Raw genomic sequence first — 19,413 nt, forward strand, 5'->3', positions numbered from 1 at the left:
GAACTAGAGATTATATATGCATCTTACATACCAATGGGCTCTTGTTCAAAAACAGGAGTGAATATTGGAACAGAACCCAGCCATGAAAAGAAGGAGTAAAGGATATGAAATCTGCATTTACTTGATAAATTTGTAATGCAAAGGATTCCCTAACCTCGCATCTCCTATGCTTTCAGGCTCAGAATGCTTTAAGCTTTGCTGCATATCAGTGCTCCAAGGCAGCCTTCACAGACATGTCATATGGCTCTCAAACATGTTGTGACTGGGAAGACCTTTTTTTGGCAGGATAGGATAATACTGAAAAGTGACATCTGAAATGTCATCCTGTCAATGAGCTAATTCACAATTGGCAAGAACGTACTGAATGATACAGAACTTTAATTTTAACAGTATATTCTTCATTGACCAAGCAAACCAAACTTGATCAGCAAGCACAAGAGAAAGCATGAATGACCAAAGAGAAACCACTGTGTTCCATGCTCCCTTTCCTCTTCCAAGATGATGTCAATCATCTGCCCTGGGAATGATGAGGGTTTATCTCCTTGTTGGGAAAGTGAAGGCGGTCATGGCAAATTAGATGACTAAACAAGGAAAATGAAAATCCCCAGTCCACAAAGAATTAGAAGGGAATTTAGTGCTACAAAGAGATACATGTGAAAATAAACAAATAAAATGAGATAAAATAAAATAAATGAATTTTCTGTGAGTACACAGCTTTGTAAAAGCTTAATCACAGAAATGAATTTTAGCCCTAATTCGTCCAATTCAAAGCAAGAAAGGAGAAGAACTTTCATTTTAAGAGGGATGTATTTGTATGAAGGGACTGACCCCACACATCTGCTCATTCACTGCTGCTTAACAGAAGAAAGAAAGCCTTACGGGGAGTTTATAATTTAGAGACATCATGAGAAATCCACTGCAGTCAATGAAAAAATGGTTACTACAGTATTTGATCTAACAGCTCTGTGCAGAGGCCTGAGGGGCAAATTGAAACCCAAGGTGGATTTATCTAACTGAAGTTTGGCCTTGTGAAAGTTAGGATTCTGATCTAAGCTAGTCACAGGGTGCTCCTTGTATTCGTCAGAGAACGGCTGGTGTGATTTACCAAGCTTCTTTAAGACAGATGTTTTAAGACATAGGCCTCTCTCTAAGAACAAAGTTATTCCACATTTTTATACGGAACTTCCTGTGTTAGAGTTTTCATAGAATCACCAAGGTTGGAAAAGACCTACAAGATCATTCATTCCAACCATCCACCTATCACCAATCATTCTCACTAAACCGTGTCCCTCAACACAATGTCTAAACATTCCTTGAACACTTTTAGGTCATTGCTCCTTGTCCCATCACTACACACCACCAAGAAGAGCCTGGCCTCATCTATTTGCCTCCCATCTCCCTTCAGATACTTATAAACGTTGACCAGATCCTCTTCCAGTCTTTTGCTCCCCAGGCTGAACAAACTCAGGTTACTCAGCCTTCCCTCACTTAGGAGATGCTCCAGGCCATTTATCATTGTCACCCTCCACTGGACTCCTTCTAGGAGATCCTTGTCTTTTGTGAACTGAGGAGCCCAGAACTGGATACAGTATTCTGAATGTGGCTTCAACAGGGCAGAGTAGAAGGGGACTTTCACCTCTCTCAACCTGCTGGTCATACTCTTTTTAATGCACCCCAGGGTCCCATTGGCCTTCTGGGCCACAAGGACTCACTGATGTGTCACAGCCCAATCTTCTAGGTTTATTCATCATTGGAAGGTAGTATGTGTTTAGATCCAAAAAACCCAGAGGAACTAAAATCATATCCAACTGCCCTTTCTCAAACCTTTCAGGATAATTTCTGATGGTTCCTGTTTTGGGATCATAGGGTAGTTCATGTCTTCATCCATCTGGAGAATCACATTATAAACCCGTGTGCAAAGCAAGGTCAGATTTCAGGTCAGAAAATGTTTCTCAGGTTTTTGTCCAGATGGACCTTGAATTCCTCCCAGGATGCAGACAACACAGCCTGAGGCCTCAGAGCTTCTCTGGGATGGTTTTTCTACCTCTGTACTGTCTTCATGGATGAAAGGTTTACATACATTTAGAACCTTCCATGCTTCTGCAGATCACGGCTGTTTTCTGTCATCCTCCCACCAGCTTCACTGATGTCATTCTTAATATTTTATTTCTGCCTTCTGTATTTTGTTTTGCACTTTTGGCATCAAAAACATAGCCACTCAAGCCAGAACTACACTGAAGACAAAGCTGCATCTGTGTCATACTAAAAGAAAATATTAAACAGACCAGGGCTCCTCCAGGCTCAGTTAAAATTCAGCAACAAACTTCAAGGTGAGTCTCAGTTTTAACTTAAGTGAGGAAAGCAGTGAAGAGTCCATTTCCGAAGTTATCAAGAAGTGTGACTGAGATGTGTGAAGGTCACAGCTGGGAAGGGCAGTAATAGCAGGGCAAATACAGCATGTAAGTTAGGAATCCAAATAATTATCAGATTTCCCACTGAGCTAATGCAGTTCCACTTGCTCGAACATCGCTGCTCTTGTTATCCGAGAGAGCTAGATTAAAGTTATCAGAAATATTGTTTCACATCTTCCATGTGTGAAATGTAACACATCTAAACCTTACAGTATGACCAAACGGATCTACCTCCTCTCCTGCCTCTGAACCATTTATGTCCATTGGAAAATTTTCAAGCATTTGAGCTTTACTTCCTAAATGCTGTAATATAACGGCTGATTTCTCTGTCTATGTGTCAGTATACCAAGTTCATAGAGGATAAAATAAACAATAATAACTTACTGTATGGCAGGTAAGTACTGAAATAACTCTTTTTTGATGCCATAAATTATGATATGACACACTGTCAGCAGAAACACAAGCATGGATTCCCATATGGTGAGTGTTAAGGGGATGGTCATGCCAAGGGAGGGCCAGAATAGACTTCTGAGGGCAAGTCATTCCCAGTTGCAGTTGCAACTACTTCAGCCAGTGCTTTAGGTCATTTAATTCTATCCAAGTTGAATCTGTTTTCCAAGAGCCTTGCAGTGTTTGGCCTCTGGATTTGTTCAATGGGACTTCATGGCAATGGAGATCTCTGGTGCATCCCGGCATCTGGCAAAAAGCTCCTTACCTTTATGCTGTGCTTTGAAGTCATGCTTCACAAGGTTCTCCAGAAATGCCCTGCATTTGGACAGACACAAGTTGATGCTTCTTCCAGAAAAGGCTTCATTAGGACAGATTTGCAGAGCTCAACAATAATCCTGACTTTCTTCACTGTCTTTCGTAGCTAAGAGGCTCCTGTTTAAACCCAGGTTCCCTTCTTTGATTTTTTTTATTTTTATTTTTTCATTATTATTATGCATGACTTCGTGTTATTTCCTGTTCCAAGCAAGCAATCTATCAAGACATTTGCACATTTATAAAAATTGACAATATTTTTAAAAAGGAACAGGCAGCTTTCAGATTTCTTATTATGTTGGGCTCAGTATGGGTTTTATTCCCCCTCCTTTTCTCTGTCCCATTCCACTGCAAGTGAGTAACATCCATTATTAGTAAATCCCTTTGGAGACAGTTCCTGCGTGCCTGTGTCCCTCATTTGATTAGCCATCTGGAAAACAACAGTTTCCTGACGGCTTTAACATGTTTTCCTTTGAGCTCAGGCATTGTTCACATGCAGAGAGCACATTTGACATGATGCATGCATTCTTAGGGGGCTTTTCTGGCATGGAGCCTAAAAACATGCTCAATGATAAAAAAAAATAAACTAATATGCATGTATGGGGGCATGATTTTCAGTTTCACTTCATCTGTTCACCCAAGTAGTTCCTACCTTGTCAAGCTCAAAGTAGTCTAGACCTGAAGAGAACAGAGGCGCTAGAATGAATTAAATGTAAGATAAAAGCACTGCAATTGGTCATATGGAAATCTATGTAGTCATTTCTGTGGTGGAGTCTCCGTCATATGCCAGTTAATACAGGTATAGCTTGTAGTTAATGCTATGATTTATCCAAGATTAATGCTTGCTTGGTTTTAGCAAAGTAAGGAAGACTGCTAAAACTGTGAAGGAAATGAAATTACACATTATACCTTCTTATAGGAAGCAGAGACACCCCACTATCATCTTCTCTTCTTAGAAAGCAGCATGAGTGATTTCAGAAACGGAATTGCTAAATGTGTTGGTATTTGAAACAAAAAATACTTGTGTTTTTGTACAAAAATATGAGATAAGGTGAAAACTGAGGGGAACAAACATCCTGGAATTCTTCATTATATTGGTACCAGATAAGTAGAGTTACTGAATTAGTTTTTATTTACTATGCATTTTGTCTCCAGTACAAAGTATGCACAAGTTTACTGAAAATGCATATGATATGCCTCTGAAATCCAAGATCTGACGGCAACCTTCCTCTTCTAATTCTTAAAAAATAAACAAAAAAATCTAAACTGAAAACACAACAGATTGAAAATATTGATGAAAATATATTCCATTTACTGTTAAATATAAATATATATCTGCTTAGGAAAGCAAACTGAAAATTGAATCAGTTGAGCTTCTATTCATGTCATCTCTCCCCAAGAATCAGCTGGTAGCCAGATGGGCACTGCAGGGCCAGAACAAGTGTGAGATGAAATAAGGAAATAAAGAGAGAGAGACGTGCTATTTCTCCTTCTCCTATAGTAGAAAGACGATTTGCTGACGAGGCTTCAAACTTAGCCTTCAGCAGAATGCCCACAGTCTGGTAGGATACATCTAAAATTAGATACTAATGTCCAAATGGGGAAAAAGGAGAAGCAGATGGAGAAAGAAATGGGTGGATGTTTTGGCAAGACGTTTATGTTGTGCTTCATGGGAGAAGCATATTTTAAGAAAGGAGAATTTCAGACATGTAAGAGATTATGGGTGAGACTGCCTAGAGCTAAAAATGGTATCATAGAAACCAGCAAGGATCTCATATTACTTGCATGGAGAGCCTACTGTTGAAAACACACGCAGGACATTGCTGATTTTCAGCTCTCAGAAGTAAAACCATGTTAACATTTCATGATTTATTTGATTTTGTCATTTTTCCAGAGCCAGAAAAGAATAACTCTAAGAAACTTGTACACTGCTTGCATTACTGTAAAAAGTCTAAAATGGTTGAAACTCTAAGAACAAGATTTTGGTAGAAGAGGTCAGAGGATGAGTGCCTGACATGGTTCTAAACTATAGTTAACAAGCACTTGTAGGAGGTATGGAACACCTATATAATAAGCATACTTGATCAAGACTCATTCGGAATATGCACTGGGTCTGATATGGTTACGATGGCACCATCTTAGGTCCCCTGTGATGTCATGACTGAGCCCACCTTGCAGCATCCGCTTGTTTTGGAGTGTTTTGTCACATACAAAGATACGAAGACTGTCACTAGAAGGTAAATGCGAAAATAATAAAGAGCACATCAAAGAACTCTCCAAAATCGTGGTGAAGATCTCATAACTTTTCTTTCCCAGCAGAAATGTGGTGATTTTAGGTATGTGTAGATCATTACCTTCCTGCGAAGCTCCAGTCCTGATGCAGCATTGAAGCATTGCTAACTGGAGTAATTCAAAATTCATCATTTTGAAGACTCAAGTCAGCCACATCTCTGAAAACAGTTTTCTTGTCTAAATATATCCACAAACAGACAGCTTGGATCTCCAACTGAAAATAAAGTAGTAATTGCTTATTTCACAGTATATTAGCTCTACACTTTCATTTAAGCCTGATCTGAAATAGAGAAGATTTTGAGAACAGAAGTGTGTGGTGTACCACCAATAACATGAGGAAGCAGAGGATACCTTTCCAAGGGAGGCACTGGATAGTTAAAATAAATAAATAAATAGATAAAGTCTATTCAAAACATATTCTAAAGGGAAAGAGAAAGGAAATAAACAAAAGAGGGAAAAAGAGAGTATAGTATTTTCTTTCAACACACCAGATTGGCAGTAGCAAATTTAACAAGACAACTCAATTATTACTCAGTAGAAAAGTTAAGAAAATGTATATTCTGCTGTTATGAATCAGGGCTTTTACCTGTTACTAAAAATGAGTTTTCAATCTATACGTATTTTTAAATCAGTTCATCCATTTACATTATGGATGAACAGCTGAGGAGATCAAGTACCTTCTCACATATCATCCAAAGCTTCATGGAGTGCATGGGGAGGTAGGATCTTGTTATTCTTTGACTTGAGAAATTCAAATTGTCCATTATTATAATGGTTATTAATTAATTACACTGCTGTGGCAATATCTATGCCAATTTTACATTGCTAATTTGAGTGGACTTTCATCTGAGGCAGATGTCAGTTGGATCTTACTAGAATTACAGTCCATTGCGATGGAAAGACAACTGGAGAATTACTTCAGTTTACACGAAGGTCACAATTTGGGGATCGATCTGAGCCATAATTCTCCTCAGTCTTTGGTGTCAGTTGCACATTTTCACTCCTTATCTATCAGTGTCATAAGCAATCTCTGTTCGTTTTAATTCTCCTGGGCAAATGCTGTCACTTCCTGAAATAATCTTTTCAAACACTCCAATTACACCTGACATAAGATGGAGCTTAAGCAAATTTAGTAGAAAAATCAGAATACTGATGGAGTATGAGAGTAGTGTTTGCTTTTACCAAAATCAACTCAGACAAACCATTAAAAATTGTTCCTCTTATTCAGGTGCAGCCTTGTCAGTGAAAAGCTGTCAACAGTCCCAGCCCTACAACAGCAGCAATCTCCCAACAGATCTTAAATTCAGCACTCAGCAGATGAGTACATATTTTGTATTATTTGTGGCTCTGGGATTCCATTCTATCATGCACTATTGATTTTTTCAGCTGATCCAAGTAATTTCTCTTGAATCCATTGGGGTCTTCTCAGGTCACCTCTGTTTTTCCTGTTTGGTGTAGTAGCTGGGAATAGGTAGATTCTCCTGGCAAAAGAGAGGTGATGTGAAGGTATATACATATTTCATTTGTCAGGAGCTTACAGCTTTCCCTTTCCAAAGTTTTTTCTGCTCCTTAGCCTTTCTGAATCTTCATAATATTCAGTTGTTTTCCTCTATTCTCTGTTTTAGGAGTCAGGGCTCACTGAGATCCTTTATTGACTTAAAGGATCAGACTTAATTCGCTGGGGGAGATTCAACCCTGAAGCCATAAAGTTACGATGTTGTCCTTTTGCAAGCACTCACCCTAAAGTTTTAGTCACCCATTTCATCTCACTCATAATGGTGACAAATGTTTGGAAGAAGGAGTTGCAGGAAAAATTTGTTATGCATGGAATTATGTAATTGATCTTAACATTGCTTCTGAAATGTTAGGTTGCAGCAGCCATCTGGGAAATAAAAGCCTGAATCATCTGCCATACAGAAATACATAAATATATATAAATATATACATGTGTATGCGCATTTGACTCTTCACATGAATCACACACAGAGCTCTATTAAAATGCAGCCCCAGCTGAAATCTCTTTTCAAAGGTGCCATTTCTGAATGAAAGCTATACCCCTTAATGAATGATGCATTTGAGCCATTATAAATGTGCTAAGACATCTTGCTCCACTGTAAAGAATCTTTCAACACTCAACAAAGCTTTAATTACTCATCTCTTGTGCTACTTCAGAGTATGACTCAGTGTAGGTGTCATAGGACTGGTGAAGAGGAAAATGGGGGAAAAAGTATTGCTTTGAAGGATCGAGTTCCTGACCACTCCTCATTCTATGTTTGAAGGAGTAGCTCTGCCATTCTGCTTGGGAAGGCAGGACACAATGCAGAAGGTGACAATTAGCACTTTTGCAACTGTGATAAAATGAACATAGTAGTCCTCCTCATCTCACCAATGAAGTGTAAACAATGAGTGCTCAACACAGGGAAGCAGTGTCTTGATCACAACCAGACTGAAACCTAGAAGACTTAAAGTGAAGTATGAGTTGGGTGGTGTTTATGGTGTCCATCATGCAAGATCTGTGCAATGCCCACGAAAACATATTTAGTATGACCCAAATATGAGTGCACACTTGCATTTCCTACCAGTTGATAATGACAATAATAACAATGAAATGGTATTTATGGCAACTACTCTTAAAGACAAAATTGTATCTGCTGGAGGTACAAATAATACTTGATTTGACCTTGAGAATGGTCAGAACAAACTACCCTGTCATCTTTCTTGTTGTTTTGGGGAACGTATTTGAAATTAGCTGTATGAGTCGCTATTCTTGCCTTGCAAGTTCACGACTTGTTTGATCTGGTATTGAGTTGCTTCACATCGGGCTTCTTAAATGGAAATGGTCAGGCACCATCAGTATTGCAAATGTTAGGCATCTAAAAAAATATTTAATATTTTAAGGTAATATATAGCTGTATCAAGTGAATAGAAAAAATATAATGACATTGCCTGTAAAGTTAGGAAGAGTGGAAATTCAGTACTTCTTAAAAATAAAATTATTAATTAATTAATTAAATTATTGAATTTTAAATTCTTAAATATAATGAATATAAAAGAATATACTGAATATATCCACATAATGTATAAGTAGGAAACAGAGAATAGGAATAAGCAACCATTTCTCCTAATGGATGAGGCTGGTAATGAGATTCCTTTGAATACTATGCCATAACCTATGATGTTCAAACTATCTATAATTGGTTTTAAAAGACAGGATGAATGTTAACACAGCATTTTGTTGATGATGGCATTTGGAATAATAAGGACAAAGGATTACTACAACAAAAAATTGCAGAAGGATGTTATAATAATTATATTTGTAGGGGAGCAGATGACAAGAGTATAGCAGAAAATAACCTACAAATCTAATCCTCAGACATGGCAGGAAAATAATGAAGAACAAAACTGAAAGTGTCAGCATAGTATGTAGATCTCTTCATTTCCCACATATGAAATTCTCATTGACCATCTCCAAAATATAGGGAATGAGAAGTGCAGAGAAGGAAAAAAGGATATTCAGAGGTACTGAAAGGCATTTATGTAAATAATGACTAGGAAAGTCAGGATTCCTTACGTCCCTGCTGAAAGATGTGTTAGAAGTCCATGAAATCATAAAAAGCCTTTTAAGACAGATGAAGGCATTAACTGAAGATGGAAGAAGTATCTTCAAAACAGTAAAAAATAGTAATAGTAATTCTTTATATAAATAGTAAAAAATACTGTGGAACTCCTCACCAAAGAGTATTTCAAGAACTGAAAGTTTTCATCAATCCAAACCCAAAAAGGAAAGATCTGAAATGATAAAAGCAGAGGATTTACAGTCTCACACTAACTTTTCTTGATCGTGGTATAGCAGAGTCTGTGAAAGATGTGGGCAGTATAACTAACATGTACACTTTCCATTTATTTGTTTTATTGTATTTCTCTTGTGTCAGCATCTTCATTTGGTCGCTGATGGAGAGAATGGATTAGTCTGAATTGTGGAGGTTGTATGTGTCTCTTCTCTGGAAGTGTTTAAGGACAGGTTGGACAGGGTCCTGAGCAATCTATTCTAGTGGGAAAAGTCCCTGCCCATGGCAGGGTTTGGAACTAGAAAATCTTACAAAACAACCTTTCAACACAAACCATTCTATGATTGAACTGTGGTGCTGCCCACTCAATGAATTTGCTTTTATGTTCAGCCCTTAGCAAGATGAAAAAGAAACAAATCAAAGTTTACGTTATTGAAATAGATTAGTATGATGTCAGCTTAACAGAAGACTGGGGAAATAAGTCATTGCCTTTATTAAAGGCTCATGGTTTAAGAAAAGAAAGTATAGAGGTTGTCATCATAAACAGCAAATGACTGAATAACTTCACAAGGGATGAAAAAGATGTATAGTTTTCTTGGAGTAAATAAAATGTACAAAATTATATATTTCTACTTTAGTGCATAATTTTGTGAAAAAGTTAAAGTTTTAATCAATACACATTTATAATGTAACCATAAATTGCTTGTCATTCCTTTCGGCACAGATAATGAAGACTTTACAGGCAACTTTATCATTACAGTTTTGTTAAAGATTTTGCATATGTCATCTCTTATTCAACTATAACCTACCTAAAGAGAAAAAAATCCTAATACCCAAAAAGTCTTCTCCAAATTTTGCTATCTGTTCCCTTTTTGGCAACAACATCAGCAAGAAACACAGGACTGGAAGTACTTGAATACAACACCCCCAAAGGGCAGCCTGGAATTCCACTAAGATTTCTTTCTTTAGCACTATACCCAATTCCTTTAACCAACAAGAATAAAATAAAATGTGGTATTAGAAATGTCCCACAAAATACCAAACACCCTGAGGAAGGCAAAATAAGTTGTTGTTACTACAGGGTTCAAAGCTTTTTCCAAAGAAGTGGCCCTTTAATTTTAGTAAATACATGTTTAAAAGATGTAGAAGAACTATGCGACTATTTTGTGAAAGCAGGTTAATACTCCCATTTTGAACTGATGGAATTATTTTATCAGCATTGTACTTTCTAGATGTTTGGGCATTCCTTAGAGTGTTTTGAATTGATTTTATAGTGAAAAGAAAATGGGGTCATATACACAAAATCACTCAGACTGTCAAATTATCCAAGTCAGACAAAATTATTTTTCTACCTACATGGTAGCTAATATTTAGGGTCATACTTAAGGAGGGCATTGAGAAAAGAAGCTTTTTATTGGTTCACACATAATCATAAAAGATGTGTACAAATATTAAGTAGGCCCTCACTCCAGCTGTAACCTCTTAGTCATGGATAACTCCCTGGCAAGTGGTTCTGCAATTTGAGTAGAAGGAGCTTGTAAGGCAAGAACTAATGCTTACATATTTTTGAGCATTTTGCAGTGAAGGCACAAATACATCCTGTTCCCGAAAGGAAGAAGTAGCAGAAACCACTAAGTTATTTACCAGTCTTTTCTGTACATTTTTTCATTACTGTCTATAGGTTCTACATTGCTGAGTATCTGCAAGATGCATAGAAAAATATGGATATATTTAATAACTTGTCATGCTACAGAGAAAGTGTACTGAAGGAACTCTCTGAAGCTGCTTGAAAATGCTTTGTGCTATTGCATTTCAGCTGGGATCAGTGGAAATCAAAAATGAACTGAGACATTTTCCCCTAATACAGAAGATAGAAGGGAAAAGATTTAAAAATATATTTTTTTAAAAATGTATTTATTTACACAAAATATTTGAAATTGTAGGTTCCTTACTTTGATTCTCTTCTTTCTCACACTTGCAATGCTAGTGGCAGAAATGTGACCACTGGTGCATGCACCATGTGATAAGGACTGACTTATGTCTGGGCAATAATCCAGCTTCTTAGTGTTCCGCCAATTATATGTACTTTATATTAAAATATGTTCTTCTCCTCACTGGACTTTGGTATTTTTAACTTCTGGTTAATGGGAATTCAGGCTGTATTTCACAGACACTCATCCTTATCCATATACACTGTATATGCAGAAATCATGCTTTTACATTAAGAAAAATAACATAGTATTTTTTATGTGGCTTTCTCTGGAATTTGCTGTTATGAAGGTTTTTTTCTACTCTGTTCTTTTCAGCACTACTGAAACCCCTGAGTCCTTGGGAAGCATATTCTCGGGCTGTCTGGCTTCAAAGCCTCCCCCATGCCACCTAAGAAGATGCTTTAAAGCACATGCCAGCAGGCATAAGGCCATGAAATACTTTCACATGTCAAGAGTAAAAGAAATTAACAGTATCCAGTGTGTTTATGGTGCATGTATGGTCTACTGGCAAAGTCGTGGGAATTGTTGGTGGTGTTTAGTGACTCATTTGACCTCATCAAGTCAGAATTAATATTAAAATGCAAGAACTCTAATTATTTTGACTATTAGCAGTTTTTATTTGTTTATTGCTATCTTTATTTACTTTGAATTGTGGAGATATCAAAACTGAAGGACAAGCCTTTTGGAGTTGCCATGGCTACTGGACACTTTTCTTTGATCAGTGATTATAGTTGTACCATTTTGGCATCAGGCATGAACTTTGATTGCTATGGTAACGTCACAGACATACTTCTATTTTATTCAGCTCCTACTTTGTGCTCCAGGAGCCTCTTTGCGTGTCGCTTGTGAGGAAGCTGAGAACAGTGTCAGCTGCATGAGAGAGAAGCTCTTAGGCGCAACACGAAATGGGCTTTCCTAGTTTAAAGAACACTTCACATCAAGAAGTGATTCACTCAACACTCACTTGGAAGCGGAGCTTTTTGGCTAAAATAAATGGAGAGAGCTCCATTAAGGGCAGCAAAGTCTCCTGAATCCAAATCGGGCACCAGGGTTAACCCACAGTTCCCTGGTTCTATATGAATCCCTGGAGGTGAAAAATTATCACTGCCACTTACTGATGATCAGATCTGGGATTCAGTGTAAGATGATGTACAAGTAAGGACAGGTATTTAAGAACTAAAATCAAGGAAAGAAAACAATAAGATGTACTTACTAGACTTGGCTGAACATTTTTCAATTTGTCCCAGTTCGCAGATGAAAAAAAGCCATCATCACTGTATGGAGATTTGGTTCTGGAGAATTCATGTGCTCTCCTGTGAGTTTCTGCAGGTCCATCGCTGTCAAATTGACCTGAACTATGAAAATAACAGGGAGAGAGATTCTGAAAAACTCTTTGGGAAAACAGAAATGATGTGGGTTTGTTTTTTTTTTTTTTTTGTGATCCACATGGAAAGAAACAAAAACACATCTTTCTTCATAGAACATATATTTAACTGGAACCCTTTGCCAAAGGGTGCTTCAGAAATTAAACATTTTCAGGTACAGACAGTTCCTAAGAAATTTAGGATGGCAAAGTCTATTGAAGGTTATTAATATCAAGAAGCCTCTGAAGTACAGATCACTGGAGGCTGGAAGAGTGTGTCAGGGTAACATCACTACACAGCTGATCTGCTTCTATGATTCTATGATTCTAAACTCTTCCATGAGTGAGTACCAGCAAAATGTGTGTACTGAACCAGATGAACACTTTGTCTGACCTGTGCTGGGCACCCACAGGTTTTCCTCTCCCTGGTGACAAATAGTAAGACATGGGGGAACACAATGAAGTTGTGACAGGGAAGGGATCTGCACCAGAGGGTGGTGGGCACGGAATGAGCTCCCAGGGCAGTGGTCATGCCACTGTGCATGCCAGAGTTCAAGATGTATCTAGACAATGCTGTCAAACATAGGGTGGCATTTGACATCTGAATTTTGGGTGGTCCTCTGTGGAGCCAGGGGTTGAACTCGGTGATCCTTCTGGGACCCTTTCAACTTGGGATATTCCATGATTATATGATTCTGTCAGACTGTGCATGAATGTATAAGAATAGCTTAACTAATGGAACGTTTGTACCCTGTAGAGCATGAGTGCCAATCAGTGTAATTTCTGGAGGTGGAATATCTCACAACTAGCTCTACTTTTTCTGACATCTGTCTTGCAGACTTAACTACGTCTGACATCCTAATTTTGCTAAGAATGAAATAATAGAAAATGATGTGATGGAATAATAATTATACTTAAAAAAAAGAAAAAAAGAAAAAAAAAGAAAGAAAAAAGAAAAGAATAGGGGAAAAAAAAAAGCTTCTCAGACTTTCTTAATTTATTACATTAATTTCAGTTTACACCACTCAGTAAAAATGCCTGAAGTCATGAGTGAAGAGCAGGACTTTCCATGGGTTGCTAAGGAAAAGAATTGCATGATACTTTAATGGGTTTAAGCTGTTACTCATCTGTATCCCAGAGTAGCTATTTCTAGAGCTAAACTCACCTCTCCTCCCAAGAAGTATGCGAATAAATTCAATCTTATAATAAATAAATAAAGAGGTGTCATCACTGTGTGGGCTTCAGTGAAGGATTATTCATCTTTCACCAATATCAGCCAGATACTTTGGGGCTTTAGATCAGTTTGTGTATTTTAGTACCTTACGATGTTAATATTTGCAGGGCAACAGGATTTAATCTGTTCTGCTCAGCTCAGTCTGATACTCCAGAGTTCATCATCAATCTCTGTAGTGATATAAAGACATGAAGCTACTGAGAAATGCTAAATAGGAGGCCATTAATCTGGCTTGAAATGTGTTGGATTGCATGGTGTGTACTGCCAAGGTATATTTATGTTATGCATGCCAACACCCCAACTTGCTTCTTCACTAACCAGCACTGGAATTGAAAGCATGGTGTAGGAACACTAATAATATGAGAACAGATGACATTTCTCAGTATAACTGACTGAGGAAAAGTTGTATTGTCATGGAATGGCACCGAGCAATTCTTTTGCTAGGAATTGGCTCATGAGTCCAGTGTTGTGTTGCACCACCCTCAGCCCACACCCATTATAATCTCATGGGGTTATTTCTGAATGTTTCCAAACCCTGCATGATGAGACATTGTCTTTTTCTGTGACCTAGGCCTTGTTGATGTATGATCTTTGCAGAGTGCTGAGAAAAGGAGTAAACAAGTGCTTATTGAAAAATGTATCATTACTCATAACAAGAAGAGCAAGCTTGGTAAGAGGTGCAGGATAAGGACAAAAATAACAGCGCTTACCAATGAAAGCATTATAAATAAAAGACACACCATGACTACTTTGACTTCCCGGAATTCAGCTTTTAATAAAATGGGTCATTAAGTTTATACTTTTCTGGGAGAAAGCATATAGCAATTGTCTTTAAATCTTCTGCTCTGAAGTTCACTGCAATGGAAAATGGAGTTGCTGATGCCTCAGAGTGTTCTGTCACAAGGAAATGACATGAAATCTCGAAACATTTTTGAACATCTACTTCCCAGCTAGTCCAACCTACACATCTCCAGCTGTTGCTTTAAACTAGTTTGGCAATGGCATTTATCGCTCTTCTAAATCCATGAGGTCAGAAATCCATAGTTGCATTGTCACAGCTGTGGATTTGCTCTTTGTATCCATTTCCTGCGATTTGGGGTTTTTTAACAGATTACGCCCATTGTACAATTCAGACTGTTTTGTTTTGTTTTGTTTTGTTTTGTTTCTTGAAATTAACTTGCTTTACAAATCACCTTGCAGGTCTCACTGTGCTCAGAATCCCCATCACTTTTCTTCTCAAGCGCATCAGCACAGACAGACAACTTTTTTAAACCATTAATTCAGTTCAACCACATCAGCCTGTCTTAATTCCTCTTTTACTGAATAATGGCACTGCATTTCAGGCAACCAGTCAAACAAGGTTAGACTTGTATATATGATGAAGAAATCAATGAGGGTTCTTTGAGACAAGCTCTAAAATTAATATGTATAGTGAATCAAATCCAGAGAATATTGCTCAGCTGGGTGCAGTCATTAAATCCTGCAGAGCTGTACTGAAGAGTGTGGAAATTGCACTTAATCAATGAGACTGGATGATTTCCATCTAGAAGAGGAAATCCCATGCTAAACACAAACGGAGATTTCCATCTTCTCTAGCAACATAAAAATGTCCACACGGGACAAAGAAATAGCTTAGGGACTTCTTTCCTGAGAAAGAACATTGACTGGGGAAAAGTGTAAAATAGTTTGTAATAAGCAGATGTTACAGTCTGTAGCCCAGATTATCTCTTCTGAGCAACAAAAAATAAAGGCTCGCTTAATCTTTTCAAATCTGAAGATTTTATAGCCTTCCTGTGTAATTTTATCATTTGTGCTATATCTGGATATTCTTTTCAGCCATGCAATCACTGTGTTTCTCTTTGAATCTTACTCATCTTGGAGCAGAATCAGTCCATTGATGCAACAGTGAGGTCAATAGCTCATTTCTACAGTGACAGGAGAAGCAGAACCTGTGTACAACTTTTGAGCTTGTATGCCCTCCCAAATGGCTGCTATAACCATTGACACCCTGCTTCCCAAGATATGGGAGAATATCACTTGCTAACAGGAAGTATAGAATAATCATTTTCTCTCCTGTTGTAGCCCAAGGTGACTATCTCAGATCTGGACACCAAGCATAGGGATGTCACTGTTAGGGTAGTTTGTGTCCTGAACATCTGTGAGTGAATTCTTGTACAAGGCAATGAACTCCAACTTAATACTTTTCATCTGGTTCCACGTGCAGCCCACTTTATCACTGGCATCTCTACTGCCTATTAAGACTCAGAGGAGCTTTTGTATGGCGGCCTTTGCTGATGTGCCGGTCTTTTACTACATTCATACTGTTCTTGAATTAATAAATAAGATGATACTTTTCATTTGGCTTTAGACATCCTCAGTGAACTTATGCTACAAAGCTGGTCGTGCTGACCTCACTTCACAGCCAACAATTCTGAGGTTAGACTGTCTGATCTATTTTAGATGTACACTTCAGGGTGAGAAGAATCATTCTTTAGACTTGTTTGATTATCTAATTAGATTTTCATAGATCTTCGCAGGATGATCATCTTATAGTTTCACACCTTCTTCTGACTCATCCAAAGGGAAGTTCAGTGGAAAGACCAGAAATCTCCAAGTTCGACTTTTTATTTCTTATTTTCCCTATTATTTATTTCAATTTTTTTCTTTCTTGTAACAGACAGAAATTAACATTTGGGGAGTTTGCAGCAATTTGAAAATGTTTGGAGTTTCAGCCCTGACTCAGCCTCATTCTTCCATTCCATTAACAGAAGTGAATTGTTAGCAACAGAAGTGAATTGTTAGCTAGAAACCTGATGAATAACTTGCTTCCAGAAGAAGCAAAAGAAGCTATTATCACTTACAATGGTTTATTGCTGTTGTGAACATTTTTTGCTGGCACACTGGCCTTAATTTTAAAGACATGGGATCTTTTCCTGGCTCAGGTAAAAGTGTGCTCAGCAGTTACTTCGCTTCTACATACTTCAGCTTTCCAGTTCCAATAATATGCATGATGTAGTATATCTACTGTGCATTGGGATCTCCAAGGAAGATAGACTGAAGCTTTAAGTGTTATTCGTATGCTTTTTTGTTTATGTATGGGAATAGTTCTCGGAGATTTTCCTTCCTGTTTTAGACAGAATAGAACTGATCTTTTCCCATTTACAATGAAGCATCAGGCTGTTTCAATTTCAGATCTCCAGATGTTCCTCTGCCTATAGCCTACTGGTATCTTCCTGTTTCTTTTCACCTGTGTGCTCCAAGATAGATATTCTGAAAAGTTTTACTGAAATTTTCCACAAATTCTGTGCACTCAGTGCAACCACAAATCACAAGTTGGGAGAAGATGTGACAGTTGTATTTGAAGCTGTAAGGTTGTTTTCTTTGTCTGATATGGACCATTAGGACTATGGCAGAAGCTGTCTGGTAGCAGTTCCATCAGTAAGAACACATGGCTTGAATCTGAGCATGTAAGGAAGATGCAGCATGGAGCAAGTGCTCTATCTACTAATGTAGAGAGGCAATTCTACACTTGATACAGCTGGTTTCTTATCCATGGAGAAATCAAGCCTGAGTTTTTGCTACTTTTTCAAAGCCTATAAAGTCTGCCTGTTTATCATCAAGCCCTGCAGTTTTTGGATGATCAGAGACTACATGAAATGGACTTCAGAGGATTAAGGTTAATTATGAATAAACATTTCATCAAAAGAATTCTCAATTTTAAACAAGAAAGGAATCTTGAGCATCTTCCAAGAATTACAGAACAAAAGTAAACCAACAACAAGAAAAGGGAATCAAGACGAAGAAAGGAGTATTAATAATTCTCAAAAGGCCTCTTCACTTTCCACTGAGCCTGAAAACTTACGTCAGTACAACTGACCTGCAGCCAGAAGAGCCCAAAGCAGCCAGTAAGGAATGGCTGAAACTCCTCACAAACAAGAATGGACTGATCTCAGTTAGAATGAATGTGGCCAAAACAGTTGGATTTGTCCACTTTTAGCCTGGAAAAAACTCAAGCCCAAAACTCAAGGAGAACTCAAAGGATGCAAAGCTATTGCAACAGGAATAGAGGGATGAAAGTGTATAGGACTGATTTTGTAGACTGAATATCCCATGTTTAAAGGCATGTCAGTTATTCTAGCCAGAAAGCCAAGCTGACATCACTGGGCTACTTCTGCTTTCAGAGCTCTCTGACTGGAAATCCACTCTGTCCATAGTGACACATTGGTACTTTAATTTTCAGCCCAGACTCATTTGATTCTTTGTCCAGTTCAACAAAAGCAGTCTTCTCCTTTATTTCTGTACATTCGCTCCCTGTCAGCTGTACCATTGATTCTCACAGAGTACTCTCATCAGGCCTTCTGAAGATAAAAGGCTAATACACTTTTGCAATAACATATTTATTTGTCTTCCAGAAATGAAGTCCCTATGTCTAAAACTCTTACTGGGTAGTTAGAATCCCACACAAAATAATACTTTATATTTGGAAACTCCTGCTGCTTCTAGCTGCAGGAGCTGAACCTGGTAACATAAAATCCATAACAGAGTTGATCATGGGGGAAGAAAATTCAAGAGATTAATTGGGTCAAAACAATAAATGGAGAACTTTTTCTAACTTACAGCTCATCAAAAGTTGAAATGAAATGCTATCAGAAAGCAAAAATAAAATTGTGGGGAAATATTTACAGGAAAACAGGGAGGGGAAAAAACTCCACATGACGAGTTGAGTGTGGGAAAGCAGGAGCAGAGCTATCAGACCCAGGGGTCCCCTCCAAATTAAACCATTCTATGAGTTTGCAAGCCTTGATTTACAGATAGAACATGGCCAACTAACACATTTTGTAGAATTAACTTTGGGAACATTTTACAACATGTTTACATTGAATGCAAAATAGTGATTTCCATTTCATAGGTCATCAAAATGATACCAAAATTATGCTAAAAATAATGCCTTGACAAATAATTCCATCATGCAGAGCAGTCTGCCTAATGAAATAGGTTAAATAAGTGGGTTAGACTTTGAGAGGTCTACAAATAAATAAATATTTAATACCTCAAAGGTTTTTAGTTAAGTCAGAAGTATCTGTATTTTCTTATATGACAACTTCTGAGAAACTTGGTTACGTATTTAAAAGGAGGTACTTTAGGGGAAAAGTCTGTATTGCTGGGAAAATTTTCTCGTCAAGAAATCAGACTCCAGATGAAATTTCCTAGACACACGGATCAATAGTATTTCTACTCTATAGCTCTTGAAAAGTTTGAAATGCGATAGAAAGTATGAAGAACTGAAGGAATTATTGGGGAAAAAGGAAAAAAGGATGTTCTCACTTTGACTGCAGCAGCTCAATAGCCCAGGGAGCTCAGTTTCATGCTCTTTCTTATGGGTAGTGCTAAAGAAAAAACTTCAAAACTAGAACCACTTGTTACTATTTCTCTGCTGAAAGTTTCTTAACCTATAAGAGAGAGGGAAGCAAAAGGGTTTGTGCTCAGTAGAAGAGTAAAAGGAGGTCACCACAGTAACGAGATAAGGAGCAGTTGGAGGAGAAGGCCACGTGAAGGCAAGGCATCACTTTTC

The sequence above is a fragment of the Coturnix japonica genome, chromosome 2 (genome assembly GCF_054131305.1).
Source record: "Coturnix japonica strain WE chromosome 2, WE-NBRP24, whole genome shotgun sequence".
Taxonomy (NCBI): Eukaryota; Metazoa; Chordata; class Aves; order Galliformes; family Phasianidae; genus Coturnix; species Coturnix japonica.